This window comes from Rhinolophus hipposideros (assembly GCF_964194185.1).
Source record: "Rhinolophus hipposideros genome assembly, chromosome: 6".
Taxonomy (NCBI): domain Eukaryota; kingdom Metazoa; phylum Chordata; class Mammalia; order Chiroptera; family Rhinolophidae; genus Rhinolophus; species Rhinolophus hipposideros.
The window spans coordinates 68968546-68996435 of record NC_138052.1 but is presented as its reverse complement, the minus strand read 5'-3'; positions in this window follow the sequence as shown (position 1 = coordinate 68996435).

The window sequence follows — 27890 nt, the reverse complement described above, 5'->3', positions numbered from 1 at the left end:
CGATACAGAATTCAAACTCATATTCCACTACCCAAATCAACATTCTTTCCCATATACAAAAGATGTTAAGTTTTCTGACTCACAGGGAATCTTTGATAGAGGCCCCATCTGTCTGAAGTGTTTTAGGCTTAGGTAATAGGCCCAGGCATTGAACTAACCTTTCTGGAATATCTGAAAGATTATTTTTATTGTACGGTTTACATTACATAGTTTATAATTCAAAGCTTTAACTAGTACCTAAAATTGTCTATAGCTTATAATAAAAATTCAACTCAAATGAACATAATATTGGGTGTCATAGGTGGCTTTCATATGTCACACTGGCAAAGATAGATTCTTTTAAAGCAATTTCACAAATTAGTAGGCCACAGTCTGAGCCAGATGTGACCTACGGTTATGTTTCATTCAGCTAGCAAATATTTACAAATATTGAGCCAATATTTAAAAATCAGAAGATTTTATATAAAAATCTGGATTTCAAATTTCTTTTAAATATTCACAGGCTTTAACAACACTGAGCTCACATTCTCACAGGATCAACACTTGGTTGGAGCTAATGTAGCAGCTGCCCCCATTAGATGGGGCCGATGTTCTATTTGCCACAATCTCCAACACTTCCTGATGCCTCCTCTATCCTAAAGCTGTAAGTTGCCTGTAAAAATCACCTTTATATTGTTGTCTCTGCCACTATGTCACCATTAAAATTATGTAGTAAGAAATAACATTGGAGGACTATGTCTTCTATGAGCCAGGAAGAAAGTGTATTTCTTTGTGAAAATAAAGAATATGCCCACATATTTAATATAAAAGACATATTTGAGTCTTCTCTCTCTTTCCCTTTTCTAGTAAAGAAAGAGTAATAAAGAGAGTCTTCTCTCTCTTTCTCTTTTCTAGTAAGTCTAGGGTTTGTCAATTTTGCCGATCCTTTTTTTTTAATAAAAACAACTCTTAGTTTTAATTTTTTTCCTATTGCCTTTCTGTTCTCTATTTCTGTTCCAATATTTATTATCTTTTCCAGTCTGTTAACTTTCGGTTTACTTTGTTCTTCCTTTTCTAGTTCCTTGAGGTGTGAAGGTGGAAAGTTGGTTGTTTGAGATTTTTCTTTGTTTGTAATATAGTTGTCTATCACTATAAACTTCCCTCTTAGTACTGCTTTTGCAGCGTCCTGTAAGTTTTGATAGGTTGTGTGTTTGTTTCTATTTGTCTTGAGATATTTTTTAATTCCTTTTTGATTTTCTCTTTAATCCAGTGATTGTTTAGTGTGTTATTTGGTTTCCACATAGTTGTGAATTTTCCCATTTTCTTGCTATTACTGATTTCTACTTTCATTCCACTGTGGTTGGAAAAGACACTTGGTATGATTTTGACCTTCTTAAATTTTTCAGACATGTTCTGTGATTTAACAAGTGATCTAACCTGAAGGATGTTTCAGGATCTTGAGAAAAATGCATATTCTTCTGTTAGGTAAGAAATTCTGCTTATGTCCATTAGGTCCATTTGTCTATAGTGTGTTCAAATCCAGTTAGTTTATTGATTTTTTTTTGTCTGAATGACTATTGAAAATGAGGTATTGAAGTCTAGTATTGTATTATAATGTCTGTTATTGTATTCATGTCAATTTCTCCTTTCAAGTTTGTCAACATTTGTTTTATACACTTAGATGTTCTGATGTTGGGTGTGTATATATATATATATATATATATATATTTACAATTGCTGTATCTTCCTGATAAAGGGACTCTTCTATCATTATGTAATGACCGTTTTTGTCTCTAGAGACCATTTTTGACTTAGAAATCTACTTTGATGCCACTCATGCTTTCATTTGCTTTTTACATAAAATATCTTTTTCATCCCTTCCATTTCAGTCTATTGTGTCCATGAATCTAAAGTGAGTTTCTTGTAGACAGCATACCATTAGATCTTATTTTTATTCATTCAGCTACTTTGTCTTTTATTGGGGAATTTAGTCCCTTTACAATTAAAGTGAATACTGATAGAGATTTACTCTTCCATTCTGTTAACTGTTTTCTGTTTTTCTAGTAGTTATTTTGTCCTTTTTCTCTCAAGAGAGAAAAATTTATTTGGTTTTTTATTGATTGGTTTTTTATTGATTGCTTTCTTTTTGTGTGTGTGCAGTACTTCTATAGGTATTTCCTTTGTGGTTACAAGGGGCTTACACAAAATATTTCAAATTGTAACAGTTTACGTTGATAACAACTAAACTTCACTTGCACACAAGAATCCTCTTTTATCTCACCTCCCCCACATTATACACTATTGATATTACAATTTGAATCTATTTATATTATGTATCCATTCATATAATTTAGTTAGTTTTTTTTAATACTTTATCTTTTAACTTTTATAGTAAAATTAAAAACAATTTACTCCCTACCACCATAGTAACACATCATTCTGTTTTCCCTTTTCTAACTTGGATGTCCCCTATAAGTGTTTCAGCTCGGCACCCTTGTTCACAAGCTATTTCAAATCATACTTTCCAATTATACTTCCATACGTACTTTCCAATCATACTTACATACATGTTTCCCAGCTGTACTTCCTGAAATAGTACAAAGGGCTGCTGCAGTTAGGAGTAGGTGACTGGGAAACCAAAGCAGCGAGACTTTGTCAGTCCTCCATTCTCATCATCTCTCACCTCTCCTGGAGAAGCTTCCTATTTTCATTCCCTAATTTGATTTGTTTACGTTTGCAACCAATTTTTGTTTAAATACATGGTGTTATGGTTAAAATCAGGTTTGGAAATTACCTTTACAATAATGAATATTAGAACATCTATATGTACTTTCACCCTGTTGTAAAAAATATGACTAGGGTGAGTAATACGAGCACCCCAAATTCCAGAGTACTTAAACCCTTGAAGCTCCACAGATGAAGATTCTTATGGTTAAATAATAGAAGGATAATTTGTAACAAAGTCAGAAGTAACACCTAGAGAATTCTGCTTTCACCCTTTCCCTAGGAGTTCTCATCCCGTGCACTTCACGTAATGTCTATGTGCTGATGCCTCTCAAATTGAATCACAGCTTCTTGTCATTAGAATTGGTCATAGGCTGTTAGGATTATGTGTTCTTGGGCCAGACTACACAAGTGTGACCCCAAGCTCCTCCATTTACTAGCTATGTTTTTGTTTTTTGTTTGTTTATTTATTTATTTTGTAAACTCTCTGAGCCTCAATATCCTCATGGGACAAGGAAAATAGCAGAAGTCCCTACCTCTTAGGGAAGTTTGAGGACTAATGAGTTATTACATATAAGATACTTAGAAGGGTTGACTAGCACAGTGACTTCTCCATAAATATTAGCTATTACTAATTTTATTTCCTCTGGGATGGAATGGAGGCACTGGGATTCTCAGTTTTGAACTGATCCCTTGATTTTGCTGCAAATCTAGTCCTTCCCAGTCTTTCCCATCTCAGTGAATTGTACCATTGTCTAGAATTGTGTTAGCCAGAAATCTGAATGCCAACGCACTACTTTCTTTCATCCTTCATAAAAAATAATCATTATTAATGTTTGCATTAGTTCCCAAATCTTTCCTGATACAGCTTTTTCTTTCCTTTCACACTTTCATCTCTCCTCATACAAGACACCATTTATATCTTATTTGGTTTCCTGCAATAGCCTTCTTTCTGGTCTCCCAGATTTTACTCTTATCTCTTTCCAATCTGTTTTCCAGGCAGTACCAGAGTGCACATGGTAAAACAAAAACAAATACTTGGATGCTGTCATATCCCATTTAACCCCTTCAATGACTCCTTATTGCACTTGGAATAAAGTCTAGGTTTCTTAACAAATTGAGCTGGTTCCCAACTCTAGCTTCATTTCTTATCACTTTCCCACTCTCATTAGTGGCTCCAGGCAACCTGGCCTCCCTTTAGTTACATAAACACAAGAAAGTCTTTCCTGCCTGTGACTTTCACACATACAATCCCTCAGCTTGGGCTGCCCATTCCATTTCACATGGCTGGCTCCTCCTTCCCATGTTCTAGGTATTAGCATAATATCAAGTATTCTAAGACTTGATTTTATTATGACTTGATCTGAGGAGATCTCCTTGCCTATAATTCCCTGTTACTGTACCCTGATTGCCTCCTTCATGATTTGTAATTTGTGATTACAGACAGAAATTACAAGAATAGATGAATGAATAAGAACGAAAAAAATGAAGATATGTATATGAACACCACACAGTGTGTTTGTTTTCTCACTTCTGTGTTTTTCTTACTAGATGATAAGCTCCACAAATGAAGAGAACATGTTTGTTTTATGTTCACCAAAATGTCCACAGAGCCAAAAGAACACTCCAATGAATATTTGTGGAGTAATACATAAATAAAAAGTTTCTCAGACTTAAACTGTGAAAACATTCAAAAAGAATAAAATGTTCAAGAAGAGTAGAAAATTGTAGAGGATCAAAAGTCATTCCAAAACAACGTTTTGACTGCCTATGAGTCTAGCACTGTGTCACAGAGATTAAATGTGTTACCAAGGAAGCTGCATCACTACTCAGTGTTGATGACATTAAGGGAACCTCTACTCTCCCACAAAACATCTCACGACGACACCACGAGAGAATCATTATACTGAATGTCACATTGGTCAGAGCAACATAACAATGATTAAATTATCACAAGAAAAATTATTAAATTGAGCAAAATCTCAACTCTTTCATAGTGTTCAATATAAATATAAAGTAACTCTAGGATTATTCTGGCTATTTACCCCAAAGGATCAGTTAATCTGAGGGGAAATACAGCTTTCACTCTCAACTCGCAGGTAAAGATATGATTACTTTGCTTCATTTTTATTGACTGCTAAAAAGTATAATATCATCTCCTCTGTAATACTCTCTAATGCTAATAATACTCTTACTCTCTACTAGAGCAGGGCATCGTTAGAAACATAAGGAAAGAGAAATGAGTCATCTCTATGATTTGTGGACATAATTTGACAATGTATCATAATCTGAGAGGTAGCTATAAATATTACCTTTTTTGGATACTTTTTACCTCATGAAATAATAATATTCACTATTTAGAGGAACTGACTATTCTACCATTTCAAATAAGATTTTATTAGTAAGGCACTAACTCCCACCATGTGTTCACATGGGTTGTCACACTGCTTATAAAAGTCCATACTTCTAAGCAGGATATGAGAAGAATTATATTAGGTTGGTGCAAAAGTAATTGCGATTTTTGCAATTATTTTTAACCTTTTAAACCGCAATTACATTTACACAAACTTAATACCTGAGCGCTGCCTTAAATAAAAACAGAGCATGCCTCTCATGAATCCACCTTCTGAATTGAATATAATTACTTCAGTGAAAACCAAGAAATTTAGTTCTTCTGAGGAAAGCTACCACACACTTCCCCCAGGGGCCCCTTCTGGCCACTCCATCTATGGGCTTCTTTAGGCAACTTACAAGTTTCCTAGGACACTGAGGCAATGCTCAGAAGTGGGCTTTACCAAGAACACAGAATCCAATGCTTCTCCAACACATACTTCCTAAGAAGACACAATTTAATGTCAATGTTTTACGGCATAATATGAAGCAGATTTTCTCCTGAACAATCAAGGCCTGACAAGTGCCTCCTCTTAGCCCTGGCACCTTGTTCCTATATATGTTTGCTAGTTTTGCTGCACAAAGAAACACATTTTGGGGAGAAAAAAAAAGATAAATAGATTTTGCCAGGTTGGCTTTGAACCTATCTTTCACACCACTGTGAAGTGCACTGCCAGGATGTGCGATATGTAGTTAGAAGCAGCAGATGGAAAAGCATTTTTGAGGGGCTTTTTGATGGTTCTGAATCTATGCAGCATTTACACACCAAAGCATGCTTGTTCATCTGTCATATTTAGGGATATTTAAACTGTGAACATTTGTCTTCCTTAAAGACGACAAAAGTATCTGGAGACTGACTGACTTACTAAATAGACATAGTAAATTGATCAATAATTAGTTTGACATCCCTTTTCCCCTAGCCCCCTCACTACCAAACAACTGCCTCCCTGCCCCCCATTCTGTATTGCCTGGCAGTAGCCTTATGTGGAGCCTTGAGCATCCTCTGGGGTGGAAAATGTCACAGCACCCAAAGAAAAATACCCTCTGTGTGTGTGTGTGTGTGTGTGTCATAGGTTATTCATTTCTTTCTCAGTTGCATGTGTCTTACCCAGTAGAGACCAATGAGAATAACACTTGAAATTTAAACCTGGTGCTATTAAATTTCAAATCCTTGAAATTCAACGCTGGTGCTATGAACTGAAAGTTTGTATCTCCCCCAAATTTGTATGTTAAAGCCCTAATCTCGAAGGTGATGATAGTTGGAGGGGAAGGTCTTAAGAGGTTAAGTAGGTTTAGATGAAGACAGGAGGGTGGGGGGAGTCTGACAATGGGATTAGTGCCCTTATAAGAGGAGACTGAAGAGTTTGCTGCTCCTCCTCGTTAAACAGGACACAACAAGAAGTCCTTCTGCAAACCAGGATGAGGGCCTTTACCAGACAACAAATCTGCTGGCACCTTGATCTTGGACTTCTCATCACTCAGAACTGAGAGAAATAGATATCTGTCTTTTAAGCCACCCAGACTATGGTATCTGTTATAACAGGCCGAGCTGACTAAAATACCTGGGATAAATTATAGTCACTTTACAGAGCTAGCACCTACATACGTGGGCCCTGAACCCATAGTATTCAAATGAAATGACTGGCATTCTCAAACAGCCTAGATTAGCCATACGTGCTTATTATGTGCCCTCCCATTTATTCCCTACCTTGGGTGCCCCAAACTGGCAATTTCAGAGGAAGACATCATGGAAAGAACAGGTAAACAACTATTTACGGCCAAGAAAGTCACTGTTATAATATCAAGTAGGAAGATAGAATTACTGACTCTGGATTGTCCTGTCAATTCTTAAACCCAAAGATTATTTAAGAACTTCCCAAAGCTATCTTCAGCTCTTCATCAGACACCAGACTCTGCTCACTATTATGTAAGTGCTATGGGGGGGATGTGAAAGAAAATAAGGAAGGACAGAACTCCGAAGACAAGCAAACCCAATTTCCATGAAAGTTGGCAAAGCATACCACAAGTTCTTTCTTTTAAAAAGTATCAATTTTTGACCACAGCAAAGTTTATTGTTTCACTATTTCAGTTATTGCTTGGGTTCACCATAATTAATATTCAGAGAGAATCAATAAACTACAGAATCAATTAAAATCCAAAGATCTCCGATATTGCACCCTTTCAGTCTTAGAGAATTCAGAACACTGACCATCTACCTCACAGCCTAAATTCCAAAACTCCCTAAATTCATTAACATATGCAAAGTTCTGAGCTCAGCATGAACCCCAGAAGAGGCAATCAATCCGCATCCTTTTGAATCCCTTTTACGGGGCTTGTTCTGAGCATTCATAAGTGAAGCAATATTTCCTAGCACATATTAGGGGCTCAATAAATGTTAATTTCCTTCCTTTTGTCCTTTTCCTTGTAGTTAAACAAAAACAAAAACCATGGCATTTTTAAAATGTGAAACTCTGATAAATTTGAAAGAACATTCTGTGGACCCAAGAATAAAAAAATATCTTCTAACTAAAAATAATGTTCGTGAAACTGATTTGCATTTCAAATTTTGGCAGTACACCTATGAAGGGTGTCTCTGGCTCAGAATTCTGGCAAGAGGTGATGAGGACTTGAACTAAGGTGGTGGCAGGAGATTGGAGACAAACGGTTATAACGAGGCAGGATAGCAGAATTGTGAGGACTTGAGTGCTGTCAGCAGAGAACCCGGGTTCCATCTCAGCACCAATCCTTACTATTTCAAGCACTTGTCTAACTTTCCAATCCATAAAATAAAGAGGAAAATAATCCTGACTTCACTGATGGATGCAAGGATAAAATGAGACAGTGCATGTAAAGCACTGAGCACGGTTCCTGACGTGTTTTAGCAATAAATTCTGGCCGTTATTAATAGATGTCATTTATTGCTGTGTGCATACTCACAATTAAAAGTATATGTTCTACTATTTAGTCCTCATTTGGCCCCTGTTCATATTAAGAAATATTCACTGTAAAAGAATATTCACTGTAAAAGAATAGCCCTCCATGTGGAGGTGGGACTTTTTTTTTTCCTGTGGGAAAATAACACAAGTCAAAATCTTTAATTGTCACAATAGAATGTTAACTTATGACCTGAAAATCTGGCATTTGGTTTTTGAGTCCTACTTCAACCAACAACACAGAATTCCAGTGTTCTAGCTATTGGCCAAAAAGTTCAGACTTAAACTGAGTGCTGTTCAATTCCTGCCAACATTTAGTTGAAAAAAAAAAAGAATTATTTCAGAAATAGAATCTAAAATGGAGTGTGCCCATCTATTCCCCAAAGTTCTCTGATGCACCATAAAAGTAGTGGCCTAGGCTCAGATTAGTTAGCTTTCTATTGCAATATTTGGCTAAATTTATCTTTTAATTCAGAGTCAATAAAAGACACACACACACACAGAAGGTGCCAAAAAAAAATGTATATACATTTTAAGAAAGGAAAAATCTATTAAAATCGTAATAGTCAATATATACTGATAATAAAAGATGAATACAAGTCATGTGCATTATTGCCAGGAAAACTAGATATATTACCCAGTAAGTCAATTATCCATATGTAAGACTCCACATAAAATATGTGTTAGATATTCATATTGTGAAAAATTACTCCTGAAGAAATAATATATTTGTGTGTTTATTTTTGACTTTTAATCAATAATTATGGTTACATTGTGGCTTCCAGAGATCTCGTGATTAAATTTTGTGTTCAATATAATGCAATTTGTAATTAAAGTTAATAAAATTGGTAGAATTGCTTCCCAGTTTTTTCTACCATTATTTTTCCATCATTACGGAAGGCTATAAGTAAAGGGCCTAGTAAGGAATTGGTAGATAATAGATGGCCAACAAATACTGATTTCAGACCACCACCATATACTTTCATCTACCAATCAATTTTTGTTCTCTCTCAGATATATTTAACTGTTATTTAAAAATGAGACTTTAGTAAAAGCTGTCTCAAACTTTTTTTCAAGTGCAGTACAAACGCTTTATCAATAAATAATAGACCTCACCATATATATTTCTGGTTAAAGCATTAAATAAATAGTTATTGGATGCTTATTGTGTGCCAGCACAAAGCCATATGGTAATGGTGATGATAAATTAAATACATTTAGTTCAGTAAATAAATCAAAACATTGGGAACAGATCATACACTCCTTTGGCCTTTTAAAGGAAGTTTTACATTATACAAGCATGTAAAATCACTTTTAAAAATTTAAAAATAGAAATAAGCAAAATAAAGAAATTAATATGAAAATCACTTGAAAGTCTATCAACCAAAGACATCTTTTATTAATATTTTGCTACATATCCACTCATACTATTTCCATGCAAATTCATTCATATTAATACATATTTGTATTTAATTATAGTATCAACTCACTTATAGTTCAATTTATTATAAATTATATTTCATATCAGTTAGTATAAAGGGACCCTTGTTTGATGGTTGCATATTTCATTGCATACCTAATTAAGTAAACCAATCTCATAACATTGGCCATATAATTGCTGGTAGTTTGAAAATAAATTGGTTCATCTCACTAAATTGTTTTAAGATCATATTTAAAGAATCATCAGATAGCAACCAATCTAAAGAGAGAGAAAATTTAAGCTGAACTACCTTAGACTAGTGATGCAAGTGTGGTCCTCTAGAAGGACAGGCAGTGGGCACTCCCTTACCTACTGATGTATGTGGGAACTGTTATAGCCATTTACAAAGACAATTTACAAGATTTTTCAAAAAGTTTAACAAGGTGCAGCTCCATTAAACTAGCAATTCTACTTCCAAAGGTTATCCTAAGAAAGTAACTGAATCAATGACATATATATTTATACAAGTTAGTGCTTCTCAGCAGTGTCAGGCAAAACAACACTTAGAGAGTGTTTCCTTGTCTCTATATTTCCTTCCCAATACTGAAAATTTTTAATGTTCACATTTATAAAATGAACTCCTCTGAAATACATTTTGCTGTAATATGTAATGATCTAACTCGATCGTGTTTCCTGATTATTAGTCAGATGTCCCACACTATTTACTAAATAATCTGTCTTATCCATAATGTCAGTAAAATCATAAACATTAAAAATTTTCAAAAGCCTATACAAGTACTTAGCTGAGCTTGAGTATTCTTTGTTTTGGTCCTTAGAACTGCCTTCTATCCTGATGACAACATCAAACAGATTTTTTTTTTAAAAAGTATTATAACTCAATAATTTAAAAAGTATTTATTATTTACCTACTCAACAAACACTTATTGCAGATCTATTATTCATAAGGTGTTATTAGTTGACACAATGAGCAAAAGAGACACAACTCTTGCCATTATGAGACTCGTAGTTAAGGAGAAAGTGGAAAATAATAAAATCATCTCACATGTAAATTTATGCTTACAAAACATGACTGAGTACTGAGAAGGGAAAGAACAGGGTACAATGAAGGTATACATTAACTCTGTGGCATAAAAAAGGCCTCATTCCTTCCAATTAATATATTCTTCCAGAATTTCCTTCTAGATTTATTCCACAAATGTCAGCTATATTTTCAAATTTTTATGTAAATTCCATTTGGTTTTCAATCAAAGTTGAACTACATTTGAAGCTGACTTTAAGAAGATTTTATATATTTATAATATTGAAATTTGATAGCAAAGAACAAGACAAGTTTTGATTTAACTATGTCTTTCTTGAAAAGCCCTTAAGTAAATTAAATTACAAGTTTTTAGATAAGGCTAGGATACTTTAACAAATTTGTTACCAGATATTTAGTTCTTTTTGCTAAAATTTTTAATGGCATTTCTGTAATATTTCGTATAATTATAAGTTGTCTATTACCACTAATTTGTATTCATTCTCTTGATGTTTCAAGTGGATCATCAAATAACTTACTTTCTCATTCCAATATTCATACCAATTGTTTAAATTTTGATTAATTTTAATTGGCTCCTTATTTTTTAGCAGTATTATATAAAAATGATGATAGCATTGTCTTTTTCTTGACTTTAAATGCAGTTCTTCTAGTGTTACACTAACACGCACAATTTTGATTGCTGGCTAACTATAAAGTTTATTTATTTACCTTGTTGGAAAATATGTTCATGTTTCTAGTGTATTAAAGGTGGTTTTTACTAACTATAAATATTCTTCAATATTATCAAATATACTGACAGCAATTAAGGAAATGATCATGTTCTTTTATATTTTTCCTTTTTGTCACAGAGGTATGTTAACTTATATTAATACATTATCTTGAGATATCCTTCAATGAACAGTTGAATTCTATCTCTGATAATTTACTAAAGAGTTTTATACTGTATTTTAAGTGAGTTTAATACACACTTTTCTTAATTTTTTTCTTATATATTTTATTGATCTTTATTACTAATAGGATTTCTGATATCAGAATTTCTAGACTTTCTTATAACTAGAAATCTTTCCATTTTCTTTTACTCTATAAAAGATGTTAAATGGTTTTAAGATTTTTTTGTGTTTCTTGAGATTTTTTGGAAAGAAGTTCTACAAGAAACTTTGTCAACCTAGCAACTTTTACAAAGACAATTTACTTTGATAATTTTCTTAACATCTTTATGGTTACTAATCTAATCAAGTTTTGGGTTTTTTTTTAATTGAAGTTTATTGGGGTGATAATTGTTAGTCACCCCAATAAGTTACAGTTACACAGGTTTCAGGCGTACAATTCTGTAATACATCGTCTCTATATCACATTGTGTATTCACCACCCAGAGTTTTTAATAGTATTTGGTCATTTATACTTTTAATGTTGGTAAAAATCATAAACATTTATCAAATTTTGTTAAATGTGCTCTTAAAATCAATTTTATCTTTTTCTAAATTTGTTATTAAATATTCTTCTCAAAATGAATTTGGAATATTTCTGTTTTCTTCCTATTTTTTTATCTACTATTTTATTCTAAAAACCAGTTCTCGAAATATTATCAGTTATTATTTGCTATTATCTAATTTGTTACTATGTTTTTATTTTACAGTAATTACTTTTCCACTTTTCCAGCTCTTTTGTTTGCTTTTTTTTTTTTTTCAATTTTTCCAGGTAGTTTGTTAATTTCATTTTCTCCTTTGGTTTCTTGCTTAATAAAGTTTCCTCTTGATTTCTGTTTAACAATGAAAACCCTTGAGGTAAAGAATCTTTCTTTAAGAATAATTTTTGGTTATATCCCATGTGCTTTAATACACAAAGTTTAAATTATTTTTTATTTTCAACATAATCTGTAATTTCATCTTTGATTTATTTTTGAATCAACACATATGTGTATATATGTATATATAATTACATTTAATATATGTATGAAAATATATGTACATATATTTAATATCCAAGTTAGGGTATTTATTGATATCAGTTATTAATTTCTAGTTTTATTTTATTGTGGTTAAACAGTGAGCCTAATATTGGAATATGTTGAAGTTTTCAATTTTTTCAAATATTCAGTGAATGCTTGAAAAGAAGGTATATTTCCAATTTATTGAAAATCCCAAATTAGTGATCATTTACTAGCTGGTCAGTTTATTAGAATAAAACAATGAAACAAATAAATTGTTTCCTCCAACAACTGATTCTTTCATCTCTCACTAAATTTATCAATTCTCAATTCTCTTTAAGGCTTCTTCTCTCTAAACCAATCTATTCTAACCCAGCTTCCCAGCTTTCTTACTTTTCCTGCCTGGTTTGGCTTATGTTATCCCTTGACTCTGTTTTGTCTTTGACGTATCTCTACTGATCCATAGTCAACATTTCATTTAAAACATTCTTCTTTCTACCCTTTGCCTCCCAGCAGCCTCACCTAACTCACCCGTCATTTCTCTCTGCTGTGTTCCCTGAGGCCATGGATGGCAAACACCATTGGTTGCCCACTCAGTCATGATTTCCCCTTAATTTCTAACAGAATTCTGATTTTGTTTATGATGAAAAGATGTCCAGTCCCAAAGTAAATGGATCTTGAATAGGCAAGGCCAAGCAAAGAGAGCCCAAGACCTACTTTTCCAGATTACCTTGCAGATAAGGGTGCCAATGCGACTCAGATAAAAATATTAGGTGGATTTTTATGGGATGTCTAAAGCATTTGGTAAAGACTGCCAGAGAGCAGAGTGGCTTCTGGAAAAGCTTTATCATTCCTAAAGCAATCCACTGCCTTTCCTAATTTCTTCCTGACTTGAGAGGGAATGTGATGGCTTGCAATGATCAGTAAAATGATGAGAGAGCTACAGAAAGACGGACACTAGTCAATACACTGGCACTAGTCAACTAACACTAGCAACCTCATAGCCCAAATCTTTCTATAGGAGAAATGTAAATCCATGTTTTAAAAAAATAGCTGTAGTTGGGCTTTTTTGTTATTTGCAGCCAAATGCATTCCTATCTCATTCACTATATCTATATATCCCCTTCTGTGTCGCTTTTTAGTTATCCTTCAATGGCTTTGCATAAATTTAATTGCCTTAACTTGCTTAAAACTAGTAATATTCAAGACATTTCCTTATATAAGCTGAAGTCAGAACACGGCACATGGGTGGTATTTAATTATGCAATTAACTAGTACAGCTGAAAATTATTAACTACTTTCTATATACCATACGCGTACAATATTTTAGGTGCTTTACATGTGTTTATCATTTACTCCCAAAGTCACTGTAAGAGTATTAGGCAACTACTATTATTGTATTCCCATTCTCAGAGATGAGAAAACTAAGACACAATGTCACACATCTTTAAGTAGGAAAGCCAAGATTTAAACTAAAAATCTAGCCCCAAAGCCAGTATTCTTAATAACCATGCTATACACTATCTTTCATTTAATGAAGGATTTCAATTTTCCAGTTTAGCATAGATTTTTCACATACACATATACCTGGCAAAGACACATGCATGCCCATTCCCACATATTCAATACAAACATATATAAAGATATATCTTTACTACACATGACAATCAATTTAACAAACTGTCGTTATTTTCCCAACAAGTCCCTGTTTGGTAGCTATTGTAAATCATTGAGTCCCCCTTTCATTGAAAAGATTAATTTCAGCATTTCCTCTCAAAGCCTAGCTAAAAGCGGAATCTACCGCAATGCTAACTTCGTATTTCAAAACGAAGGCAGTCATTTTATTTAAAATAAGATTTGACCCGAATTTTGACCCTTTATTGGACTGAGACCAAAACCACAAGTTTTCTGAAGCTCTGAGAATGAACTTTGGGTGGCTTCCTCTCCTTTGTTTTTATACACTTCTTCACGCTTTGGGTTTGTCCAGGATGAAAACCTGAATGACCAAAATACCAAAGGGAAGATGCTTCCGTCTCAGGAGAGTCAAGCGTAGTGGAAATCTAGGAAGGAAACCTGTTTTGTTTTGTTTTGTTTTTTTAAAATCATCTCATTTAGTGTCCTTTCTAAATCACTATTGTTTAAATAGAAAAATCAGATGTTTATGTACCTAATAATACATAATGTCATTTTTTTTTACAACAAAATAAAATTCTGGACTATTTCACTAACGGAGTTAGAATGGTTAAAGCAGAATCCTTTCAAATACTACAAGCTTTGTGACCTTGGGCAAGGCATGTCCCCTCCTCTATAATGAAATCTATAATGACATCTATAATGAAATCAATAATGGGGCCTACAACTAGGGTTGACATGAGTGTCTAAGAGCTAATGCTTGTAAAAAGGAACAAATTGAAGCAGAGTGACTACATAACTTGCCCAAATTCACTATTTATAAGTGATAGAGAGGTTTCAAACCCGGCAATCTGATCCCTATGCTCATGCTTTTAACCATTACATTGTATCAGACTTTCAGAAACAACTATTTTTATTAAGCTTTGGAAAATAATAACATAAATAATTCTTCAAATTAATTAAAATATCAAGTTATATATATGTATGTGTGTGTGTATATATATATATATATATATATATATATATTCACCATAATCTCTACACTGACAAGTGTTTGCATATTTAACTCAAATTCAAATTTATAATCCTAAAAGAATTAGGCATCTACATATATGAATGTAGATATGCATATATTTCCAGTGGTTTTTACAAAAACAAAATAACAAATCAATTTTATATTTTTACTAAACTTTCTATTTTGAGATAATTGTACACTCCCATGCAGTTGTAAGAAATAACAGAGATATCGCCTATACCCTTTGGTCTGTTCACCCAAAGGTAACATCTTACAAAACTGAACTGCAGTATCACAACTGGGATATTTATTTATATTTAAGATACAGAACAGTTCCATCACCTCAGGGATCCCTCATGTTGCCTTGTCATAGCTACACTCATTCCCCTTCTATGCTCCCTGCCCCTCCTAACTTCAAACTACTGATCTGTTCTCCACTTCTAAATGCTGCCATATGCAAATATCCATATTTCCTGAAATTTTCACAAATATAAAATAGCTGATTGATTTTATGGTGTTCTGAACATTCTTTGTGTTTGTGAAGTCCTTTGAATTGCCTCCTGGATTTCCTTGAGTCTAGAGAGAAGACTGAGCACAAGTGTGAATAATGAGAAAAGTGATAGTATAAGGAACACATGTACAAAAGGAGATCTTTCTTGTTCTTCTATACCAATATCCTTCCTCCATGTCACTTCAGGTTTCTACAACAGTTTTGTGATTTATAAGTGAAACACATTTTTAGAAGATGTTATTTTCCAAGTTCTTACATTAATAAACTTTCATTGTAGTAACATCATATATCTGCCTGTTGACACTGTCTTTCATGAAACAAGGAAGCATAAAGCATGATCTGGAAATGTCAAAAAGAAGGTATCTATCGAAAATGAAAGAAACCTAGATTAAGGAATTCTGCAGAGAAGGATCAAAATTTCATATAGTGCAAGCAATACATCCATCCACTCACAATGCACAGAAAATAGAAGTTAACAGATTATGCATAGGAATTGGAGCCATGGCCGATTTATCCTTTTACACTTTACTACCGTTTCTGATACTTTTATAATTTGCATAAGAAGGCATTTCCCTTACAATAGAAAACAATACTTTTAAACAGAATTATGAAGAATTTCTTTTCCCTTACTCTGTGCCACAGGGACTGTTCTGGAGAAGAAAAAAACCCAAGTGTACAGTGTCTCTGCACTTAGGTGTATGTATGTTTATCCTGATCTCTTTGTATACTATATTCTCCAAAATTACTCTGCAAATAATTACTAAGACAAAGTGATTATTTGATTTATTTTTCTAAATCAGTATCATTCCTGATTTTATTAATAAGCCAGTAAAAATTAATGATCTTGCATATAGTGCTGCTTGAAAGTTGACTTTCACACATTGTAAAATGTTAATTCTCAAAGACTTTAATGGGTTAAACTATTATTGGCATTGCATGTTATACTATATACAGGGAATTAGCAGAAAATAATTGACAAGAAAATGTAATCACTCTGCATGTTCAATGATAAACTATCCTTACTTTTTCTAGTCTCCATTCAGGTTTGAACAACTCAAGTTTGCACTTTATTTTTCCTTAATCTCTTTTTTCCTAGATTTAGCTTAATGCTCTGAACTATGTTGGTGAATAGTAAAAATAAGTGAATAATAGCATTTTTTATTTTCTACTCCTGTTCTCTATTTTGATCTTTTTTAACATCTTCGTCCTTTGGTGTTTAGAAAGATAGCTGTAATATCTATCTAGCTGTAAAGCATTCCTAAAATGATCTAATCAACCGATCCTTCAAAACCTGAATAATTCTAATCAACCAATTCCCACTTAGGAGTGAATATTGCAGTAGATAATGGGATATAATAATAAAAATTGAGAGTCCTTAACAAATATCTGATTTCTCTAACTGACCCATTCCCAAAGAGCTTTGGGGAATACCAAGCAAACTTATGTATCAGGCCCCCAAGTAATGGCATGCAATTCCATCTTTTTGAATATTCTTCTGATGGCCAATATCCCACAGCCAGCCCTTTACACGCATAGCTCAGCCCACCTTCATGACAGCATTTGGCACATCTGTATAGCATTAGAGGGTATAGTAAATGCTTCCTCTTCTTTTCAAAGGCAGTTTGTTTTTCGATTTTTAGAGCTAGATAATAAGTAAGCAGTCATTTGAAATGTATACAGCCGATTCTTGCTTAAATCTGGAAGTTGGCACATGGCAAGTTTGCTGATTTGTTAGCTCCCTTTTTTGCCTTGATATTTTGATAAGGATTTTTCTGGGCTCACAGAAAAAAGGAAAAGTCACTTTTCTTTTATCTAAGCTTTAGTTGCTACTAAGTAGATGATCAGAAACTCAAGTCTCAGTGATGTACTAGGCACATTGGATTAAAGTTCATTTAAGCCTTTGCCAATAAGTGCTCTGTGAAATGAAGCAAAAAGGAGAGCATCCATTTGCTATGGGTCGACTTACTGGCCTCAGCAAAGAGAGGCGAAATCAGGTCTTATTAGGGATTATCGAACATAATTTTAACACTCGCTTCAAATTACAGAGTCATTCAGAACACAAGAAACATTAGGATTTATATAGTTTACAATTCTGGCAAATTGCATATACGTTTAACCTTGCTAACCTCCAAAATAATTTTTCCCAAAGGTGATAAGTTCAGATGGCAAATGGGCATAGTGTAAAAAACCAAATCTGTTTGCTTCAGAATCAAGTGCAAACAATGTTAATACAAACTGCTCAAGGTGATCTAATGGCCCACCTTTGTCCCTCCTCTGAGACCCCCTCCTGATCTCTGGCATCCCTGAGTTATTACCCTGCGTCTCTGCTGTAGCAACATATCAGCCGCCCTGGCTCCTGTTCAGAGGCAACTCAAAGTTCTGTTCAAGTTAACTTAGGAAACAGAATATAAAGGAAGAGAAGCATGTGGGAGGATGTGTGTGTGTGTGTGTGTGTGTCTATTAAAACATATCTACTCATTCAAAAGCGCCCCACTGTAAGGAGGATGAATATGCAGGCAAATTCCCCTATTTCTGTTCACTTGTTAAACTATTAAGCCACATAATACTTGCCTGTAATGTAGCTATGTGTATTATGAATGACATAATTACCATAATTCTCGGTTTTTAAAGCTCTCTGTCTGAGAGCTTTTTTTTTTTTCCTTTGTGAAAATTAAAACAGTTACTTCGCTACATGCTCTATTGGGATGACTGACAATTGATGAAAACATACAAAGCTCCCACAAATAATTTTAATTTTCATCCAAAATAAAAATGTGTTAACTCCTCATGCCTATAACAAAAATATTTTCATAATGAGACTGTTTACACAGATTTAATCAGTTGTGTCACTGGGGTACAGCAAACACAGCAGTGTGACCTGCTGAGACACAGCACCAGATTGCAATTTACAAGCAAGGCAGCAAGAGCCACCGAAGTGCATAGCTCTCGCCCCAATTACTAATCAGACCCAAAGAGGTCTCCATAAAAGGCACAACATTCAGCTGTGCATCCATAAATTTCAAGGGCTCTTCTATTGTTTAAGGAGGAAAGGTGACCTGAGGAGGCAGATCATTACATGGTATCTGTCTTGTACACAAGCTCATTGAATCCATACCATTGGGGGCTTACGTTGTCTATTCGCCACTCCCTTTTTAAATGTTCTGAATACAAAATTTCACACTATGGCAGTATCCCAACATCATTAAAATGTCAGTATGCTGATTTCTGTATAAAAACAAGTGACTGGTTTGCTTTTTTAGAGTTTCTGTATCTGTACAAGTCTTTTTTTTTTCTTGTGCATCTAGTGTCTACAGAAAATTAAGGGACCTCATAGGTAAAGGTATTTTAAGAATTTGTTGGGAATTATGGGGAATAGCAATCAGCGTAATTCAGTTTAGTCCAGCTTGTATGCAACTTCATCAAGTGAAAAATATATTTGATCCCCTTCATATGAGTATCAGAGAATAGAAGTCTTACATACTGCCCGGATTTGACAAAAAAAAAAAGTCCAACTGAGTAATTTCAAAGAAAACATGCATTGCCGACTTGTTTATTTTAACCATCTTTAAAATAATGAATTTGATTCTTGGTTTTCTTCCTTTCCTGGATACCTACACTTTGGAGAGCATTTCCTTTGAAGTAAATGGCCACCCTGCACCTAGAGGAGATCAGTAAGAGGAAGGAGCAAAATGAGAATCAGGCTGTGATTTCAGATTCTTGATGTAAAGCCTTGACAAATGAAAGCTAAAATGATTCAGTCATGTTGCATTCACCATGCACGGATCTATACAGGCCACCCTAACACACAGCGCTAGACCTAAAGGAAGGCAGATGAATGTCCCTACATGTGTGCAAGAACTATCAACTGCAGAAATGGAAACACTTTTTTCAGAGGCTTTGGTTATGCAGTTGTCCCTTTTGCTTGTAAGAGATTTCTGGAAACTGTCGTGAAACAGGGTGTCATACAGTAGATCATGTTTTGCATAAAAAAGGTGCAATGACTAGAGTTTTGCATTATTCTGAACCAAGGGTCACATCACATAAACCATTGCTGTGGCAAAAACAGGCTAGCAAGTCAAACTACCTATCAGTCACTAGAAGAATTTAAAACCGTTTCCTTATCCTTCAGGTCCCAAATGCACAGCGCACACCAAGTAGACAGACCAGGGATCATAAGGTTCATGATCTGTTGTTTAAGTTTAGTCCTCCTCTGCCATTAAGGGGCTGTGTATGTGACTTAAGTCCCCTCGCCCCTCTCCTTTTCTATAAACAAAACACACTGAACTAGATGATCTCTGAGGCTCCTGATATTCCCAATACATTTCGGATCCACTAGGAGATTTTATGGATATATAAAATGACCATCTACAGTATGTATCAATTTGCTATATAATTACTAGTAATTGTGTTTATTTTCTTAGCACGTAGAAGAGACATGCATAAACCAGATCGCTTACAAAGTGGCCAAAGAAGTCTGAGCTGATGCTTTTTTTTCTCTTGAGGACTTTCTCTTGAGTAAATGGATATGGAGGATGAGAATGGTGGTGGTATTTCCACAATAATTACTTTTGCATTGAAAATGTGCCACATGTTGAGTACTGCGTTACTTGTCTTCTATACATTCATATTATACACTCATGACTCCATAACGCTTCTATTATCACCCCCATTTTCGAGTGAGAAAATTGAGGCATAAGCCATTGTATGGCTCTCTCAGCTAGCATCTCCCGCTGTCCACCCAGGCTAGTGTGAGGATGAAAAAGGGCTGACTTGTTTTTCAACACGCTCTAAAGCAGAGCATATTCTGCCAGGCAAAAGAGGGTGTTTTAGGCATTTGATATATTTGTTGTTGTTATTGTTGATTCTTATAAAAAACAAACAAAAAGACCCTTCTACTCATTTCCACTCTCAAATGTCTTTGGTATATTCAAAGTTAGAAGAACCACTATTCAATTCAGACCAAGGCCCAGCGATATTTACAGAAAATAGGAAGGGTAGGAGAGCAATGCCCGTGTGACCTTTGTGATCACAGGGTCTCTTGAATGTGTAAGAGCCATTACACACTTAGGGCTATTAAACACTCAGTGGGCAACTCATTTACAAATGGCCACGTCAGCATAACTGTTTTTGAGGTGTTTAGGTCTTATCTCAGAAACTACTACATTGCAGGGCTAGATACCTAACTTACCAGGACCTTGTGCAAGTGGAAAATGCAGCACAAACTCCTGGGAAGTCAACTTCCCCTTCTACTAGCTGCTGCCCCAAACGACAACAGAAGGGAGACCCCCCTCCCCAAGGAACTGCCCTCTCTTTTAGAATGTGCTGAGCATCTAGGTAGGAATAGCCAAGAGGCCCCCCATTAGATCTCTTGCTGAAAGGGTCATGGTGCTGCCAGCTTGAAGCATGAAAGCCAGGATACTGTGAGGCGTGTGCCGGACCCCACCCTGACCTGTGCCCAGGAACCTCCAGAAGGTGGAGGCAGAGTGTGGATTCCTCCATCCCACCCCCACCCGCTGGGACCCATAGCTTTCTCTGGCTATTGTGGAGGGGGAATGGTGAGGGAAACCTGGCAGGGCCTAAAACACCAGGGGCAGGGAGGGGGCAACTGAGAACAAGTTGGGGATGGGGCAGGGATCGTACATGTTGGTGGGTAGGGACAGCAGCTGAACAGAGGCTCCCAGCTCCCAGCAGGGCTCCATATTCCTGTTAGCTTCTCATAGAACACGAATTCCAAGACAGAATTATTAAGAATTTCAAGTTGTCACCCACAGAGCATTCAACCCCAAGTGTAGGACTCCTGTGATCATGGGTTTTGTGCTACTGCATTGACCCCAAGTCCATGACCTGAACTTGAGCGACTGAAATCGTCGCTCAAAACTATCCATTACGCTGCATGTGAATGAGTGAAGTTGGCAGTTCCAAAGGAAGAAATTGTCTTAATTTGCATTTAACATACTATTAAATGACTTCTATGGGACAACATGACTCTGAATTGTGCTTTCCCACCTCTCACTCCTCCCTCTCCTCTTCAGCCATCTTCTGAATCTTTTTTATAGTCTCTCCACTGAGATGAGTTCACTGACCAGGCCACTTCCTCCCCAGAAATGCCTGTGTCCTAAGTAAAATTTATCCTAAGGAGGTCTCCATATTTAGTTTGGGGATGCCAGATGCAACAAACAATGAAATTTTATATGACTGATACTAAAGAATACCCATAGTCATCAAATGTGACAATTTTGTTGTCCTATATTTAGAAAGCTCCCCTTTCTCTGAAAAAGTACATGCAGATATTAGAACATCTACAATATGTAAAGCATATTTTAACTGTAGGTTCTTAAAACCATATGCACTACCATAAACCATAATAAATCAGTTTACCATATTTCAGTTTCCTTTCTTTCTCAGAACTGAAGCGGGTATTTTGTTCTGTTTCTTACTACTTCTTGTGTGCAGTGTGGCAAAACCATCTAATGTTTCTCTCCACTCCAGTGATTCATGATGATCATACTTCATACATACCAAGTGTGTTACAGTAAATAAAGCATATTTATATATAATTCAGTTATCTGATTGCAATAAATGTTATTGTTTCCTTCTTGTAGATGAGCATAAAGTTTCCAGAGATCAGATGATTTTTTTCAAAGTTAGACAGAGAGTGAATGGCTGAGCTAAACGTAGCACCCCGACTTCTGAGTGCTAGGCGGCTGCAGCTTAACCACCTCCCTGGGATCGGAGGACACATAGCACCAAGGGGTGAGGGAGGGTGGGGTGAAGCACATTCCTGGCACCAGTCATGGGCTTGGCACTTATCATGTGATCACACTTACTCCTCACACAGCCCCTACCACCTGCGAGGTTTTAGCTTCCATTCCTTAACACAATCTCCCCATGACTCAAAGGCTTTACAATCAATGAAGACTGTGTAGATCAGGATGGAATATAAACTAAGCCACATAAAATAGAACGTAAGTCATGTATCTGACACAATGGACACATCAGCCATTTCTTGAAATATTAGAAAATGAGAATAACACCTGTGTTCCATCATGCGGAAGGATCCCTAGGTAGGAAAGGATGGACTCAAGGTGGACAATTGCATCCTCTTCCTCTCTACTGGGTGAATAACAGACCTCTGACCCACATGGATTGTAGCTCTAGCAGAAACATGACCACTGTTCCACAGGAAGGGAGCCCAGCTTCTGGAGACACATTTAAGTCAGGTGCTGAACACAGCTTTGGTATAGATGGATTGAAGGTGAAAACAGAAACACGGTTTTCTCAACACTATCTATATTAAAATGTGTTTGGCGATCAACCAACACTTTTAATGAGGAAAACAGAGTTGCATGTCATTGTGAAGGCATCAAACCATTCTGAAGCACATTTCATAAAACCAATTACTGACATGCTTCGTTTCCCTTTGTCCTCCACAACAGAAAGAGTTGGAAATGTTTTGAAACCTCACTTACCACAGTAAGATGACCATTTTAAAATAACACTTGATAAAGTACAATGCTTCAGCAATTTGCATTTACACCTTATTTTTCTGTTAGAAAATCTTTAAGGAATACAAAAATAAACTTCTACAGGATGAGGCAGTTGGGTATTAGAAGAAGGAGGGAGGAGGGGAAGGCCCTATTCTGCACTCTTCTGGGACAGTATTTGATTCCCTCACCCCCCCCACACACACACACACTCACACACTCACACACACAGATTTAAAGAAAGCCAAGCACACACAATGTGAAGCACAACAGGTATCCATCATGGTCTTTCCCCTTTGCACACATATTACTGTGCTCCTTGCCTTTGGTTTCCTTAGAACTTTATTAAGGTAATCTAACAGACACCCTTCTCATGTCCATCTTGCTTTCACTCACGAATTTCCCTAAACAATTTAAATTTCTCAAGATGCAGGTATGTATTCTGTGGCTCTGAACATGGAATGTACATCAGTTTCTCCATCTCCTAGCTTTGCATTAGTTTGACAATTGATGGTCAAGTTGTTTTGTGCTGTGCCGAAAGTTTAAACTGTAAGCCTATGATTTTTAATAGAAAAATAATGCATGCTACAGTAGGAAACCACAGTGGCATTGCAGCATTAGGAAGGGAAAAAAAAGAACAAAAATAATCTTTTGCTATTTTGAAAGATTAACCACGCACTTAAAGAGAATTTGATACTAATTCATATTTGACAATCATACATAAAATCAAATATGAAGCTATTTCTATTTCTTATTTTATGAAATGCATGGCTATTCCCATAATATTGGCAGGGGTAGGGAGGAGGAGTCTTTAAACTCTTCCTACCCCTCAACAACATCACAGGGAACTGAAATGCACATCTGTAAATAAATGCATCATTAGATTCTCATCAATTTGTAAGCTTCGCTTGATGTATGGCTAAAATAATCCCACAAGGAAAACTAAAAAAAGTGTTTGGTTCCAAGCACATGCCAAATAGATGAAGGGAGATGGTTGGTGAGTGGGGACCAAATTATTTAAATGAATAATTTTGCAGATGCTAGAAATATCTTTCACACGAGTCCAGAATGACGAACTATTTTAAGTACACAGCTACCAATGTATTCATTAACAGAGGAGAGCTCTGGACATATTAAAGGAGCACAGTAAAACAACTAATGATGCACTTGAGCGGTAACAGGTTGTCATTAGACCAGCATCTGCTCTCATCAGAGTTAATTATTCAGTTGCTTTGTTTTCCAAGTAGGTGTCTGGTAAAATTTAGCAGAATCTTAATTAAAACACATTTTCAAACTCCTTGGATGCTCATCTCATCTAAAGAAATCAAGACAATTTCCACCATAAACATCAAGCTTCACTTGAGCTATCAAATGCAAGAAGGAACTCGGCTAATATAAGTTGTTAGGTATTAACTATTGGGATGCCCAGAGCATGCAGATAATGAAAATTTACCTTGAGAAACAACCTCTTTTTCCCACACCACTGACTAATCAGAGCACACAATCAAATAACAGTGATACCTAAAACACTTAATTGACATTCACTATTAAATATAGAAACTAAAATGTAGTTTTAGAGCTTGGGACATCCAAAGACAATGTGCGTTTCTGTATTTATCCTTGAATTTATTACTTAGGAATTTATTACTTTTATATATACGTATAGATAATATTCTATATCTACATATAGATATAGATATAATATTTTAACGTATATTTTTAAGTGTTTGGAATAAATTTTCAAGAAAATGGAAATACTTCTCAAAATGACCACTGCTTACCATCAGCTACTTATATGGGGACACCAATAATGATCCTAATTAAAACTGCTGTAAAAAATATGAACACAACAAAATATGAAAATTTGAATAATGAGTCAAGAATGATCATCACCTTTGACATACTTATTACTTAAGTACTTGGAAAACACTGCTGAAGTGAATGGAATCAAAAGTAAAGAAAACAAAAATAACCAGGAGACAAAAGTCCGGAAATATTATTACAGCAAAATCAAATAATTCCACCAGCTCCTCCCCTAGAATCTAAGGACTATGACTTTATTCTGAACCCCCCAATATTCATAACACTCTCTGGAGCATAAATGCTATGCATTCAATGAAAAGATTTTTATATGAAAAAAATAATGAATATTGAATGCATTCTGCTATCAAAGTGAGGGTGGGGTTACCATATCGCCCCAAATTCAAAGCGAGTCCTCCCAGAAAAAGAAAAGTCAAACGCTGACCTCTTAGTGTCACCCATTCTGAATGCTAAAATATCAACTCCCCAAATCAGATGGGGTCTGCTTCAACAGGTATCTATATATTGCAATTCCCATGTAAGTTCTTTAACACATTTGCTGCGCCATTTAACTACAGTGGAATGATATTTCCAAGCCACTGACGGTGTGTTCAACTTTATCCCACGAGCTCAGTGTTCCAAAAAGGAAGTTTAAGCAAATGTACATTTTGCTATATTTTTGCATTTTTCAAGAATGAATAATAATGGGAAATGTGTATACTTTAAAGTAATAATTTATTTTAATAAAATGTGGTACGTTAACTGTATTTACTTAAAATATACTGTAAGTATTTTCTGTGGATTTTTGACACATTTTGGAGAACAAACTTGAAATCAATTAATGCAGTGAAAGGGTTAATGAATGAAGTCATGGAATCATGGAGATAACAATAAAGTTATTAAGAATGAGTGAATTCAAATGAGTAATAAAAATACATATAGTTATTTTATCCAATAAACTCTAAGGGAATTACAGAGGTTTTAATTTGGCTTCCCCAGTTCCTCCTCACCAAGGAACAGATGGTAACCCTCAACCAGTATGACTAAGGGACATTTTTTGCTCCATTTATATCTTTGTATAATTCTTATTGCTTTAATTCTACATAATCTGGCTGCCCTATCATGTCCGTTTTTAAATGGAGGGTCTCGCTTATGTTTTGATCTGGCACTTGCTCAATGCATAGTCTTTAGGAACCGAGTGCTTCACGAGCAACTGTTGCTTTGTACACACTAGCTATGGGAGGGCAGTTGGGTCACTGCCTCTCTCAAACATTAGTCTATAGCTGTGGTGACTGCACTCTCCTTCTGCTGGGAGACATACACCATTAGTCAGGTTATAGGCTAAGCCTCTATAACAAATGGACCCCAAATGGTGAGTTGGGAAAGATGGAATTTTATTTCTCTCCCAAGTACCAGTCTAGAAGAACATGGGAAGTTCTGGTAAGTGATACAGCTGTGCTCCTGGAAGCCATTCAGGTCTCAGTTTACTTGCATCGTACTACTTCTAATCTCAAAGGGCAGTGTTGTCATCTGCTTGATTAAGCTGGATCACGGTCACATCTTTGTTCTAGCCCATGGGATGGAAGTATAAAAAAAGAAGGAAATGGGGTACAAGCGATTTTCTTTGAAATAAGTGATGCAGTAAAACACATCACAGTGTACTAGAACACACCGCTTCACTGTACATTCCATTGACAAGAACTCAGTCTGATGGGCCCACCTAGCTACAACAGAACAAGGAAATACAGTATATAGTACAGCCATCAATGCCCAGCCATGATATGTTGAGAGAGAGACAGAGAGAGAGACAGCGAGAGAGAGAGAGAGAGAGAGAGAGAGAGAGAGAGAGAGAGAGAGAGAGAGAGAGAGAGAGAATGGATTTTGGTGGGCCACTACCATACCCAGAGAGAAATAAACTGAAACAAACAAAGAAAATCAGGTACAGTTTACTAGCGTTTAGTTGAAATAGTTTCTGTTAACGGAACTCAAATAACGAATGGGAGTCTTCCACTTTAGCAATATCTGTATGTTACTATTAAGCAGCCCCATGTAACAATTTCTGCAGGCATTATTTAATCACATTCCAATCAATATCAAGTGGAAATCTTTATATTTCTATTGAAACCATCAATCAATTTTATCTATTATTCCAGTGCTTGGAAGCACGAAGTGACCCTGAGTGCAATTTGATCCTACACTTCCATTTCACAGATGAGAAACATAAGCTGAAAGAGGACAGTGACAAAAAATGGTGTCCTGTGATCCCTATGTCCAAGATTACTCACCTGGGTGTCTGGAGGTCTGAGTTCCAGGCTCTGCTACGACTTCCTATTTCCTAGAATGCGTTACTAAGTCCTTGTATATGAACTGAAAGACTCCCTTTGGACTTAAAATCAAGGACTATAAATTTAATGACTTACTAAAGCTAACACAGGTAGGGTCTCTAGATTTTTATTCCAGGGCTTTTATTTTCTACTACAGCACCCTGGAATCATGGTCACAATAACAGGCCCTGGTTCATGCCTGTTGTAATCCTGTCTGTTTGGTCATTGCTAATAGTGTCCCCCTTTACTCTCAAAATTGTCCTAGTTTGGACAATAAAAGTTTTATGTTTTCTCCTTGCTGTTAAAGAAACAAAATACAAAAAAAAAAAAAAACCCTGCTTCAACTAGTACTTAACATGAGTACTTGATTAGAGTTGAAACTTATGCAGGCTTAAATAAAGCTCCATAGAACTGTCCAATCTAATTTAAAAGCTATGTCCAATGTAGCAAACACACATAAGTGTTAAAGTTAGTTCATTGTGTCACGAATTGCTACTAATCTCTGAACAGCTGCCATTGCTTTTGAAGAAAATTGGAAGCCTCCATACTCCTAAATTGAGGGAGGGGGCAAAGGTGAACATTAAGTAAGTGTGAGGTACCAAAGCCCATGAAATGTGCTTCTTGCCCTAAAAGAGTTTACAGTATATTGAATAATGTAGCAAATATATTTGGGTCACATGACATCCAACTTCC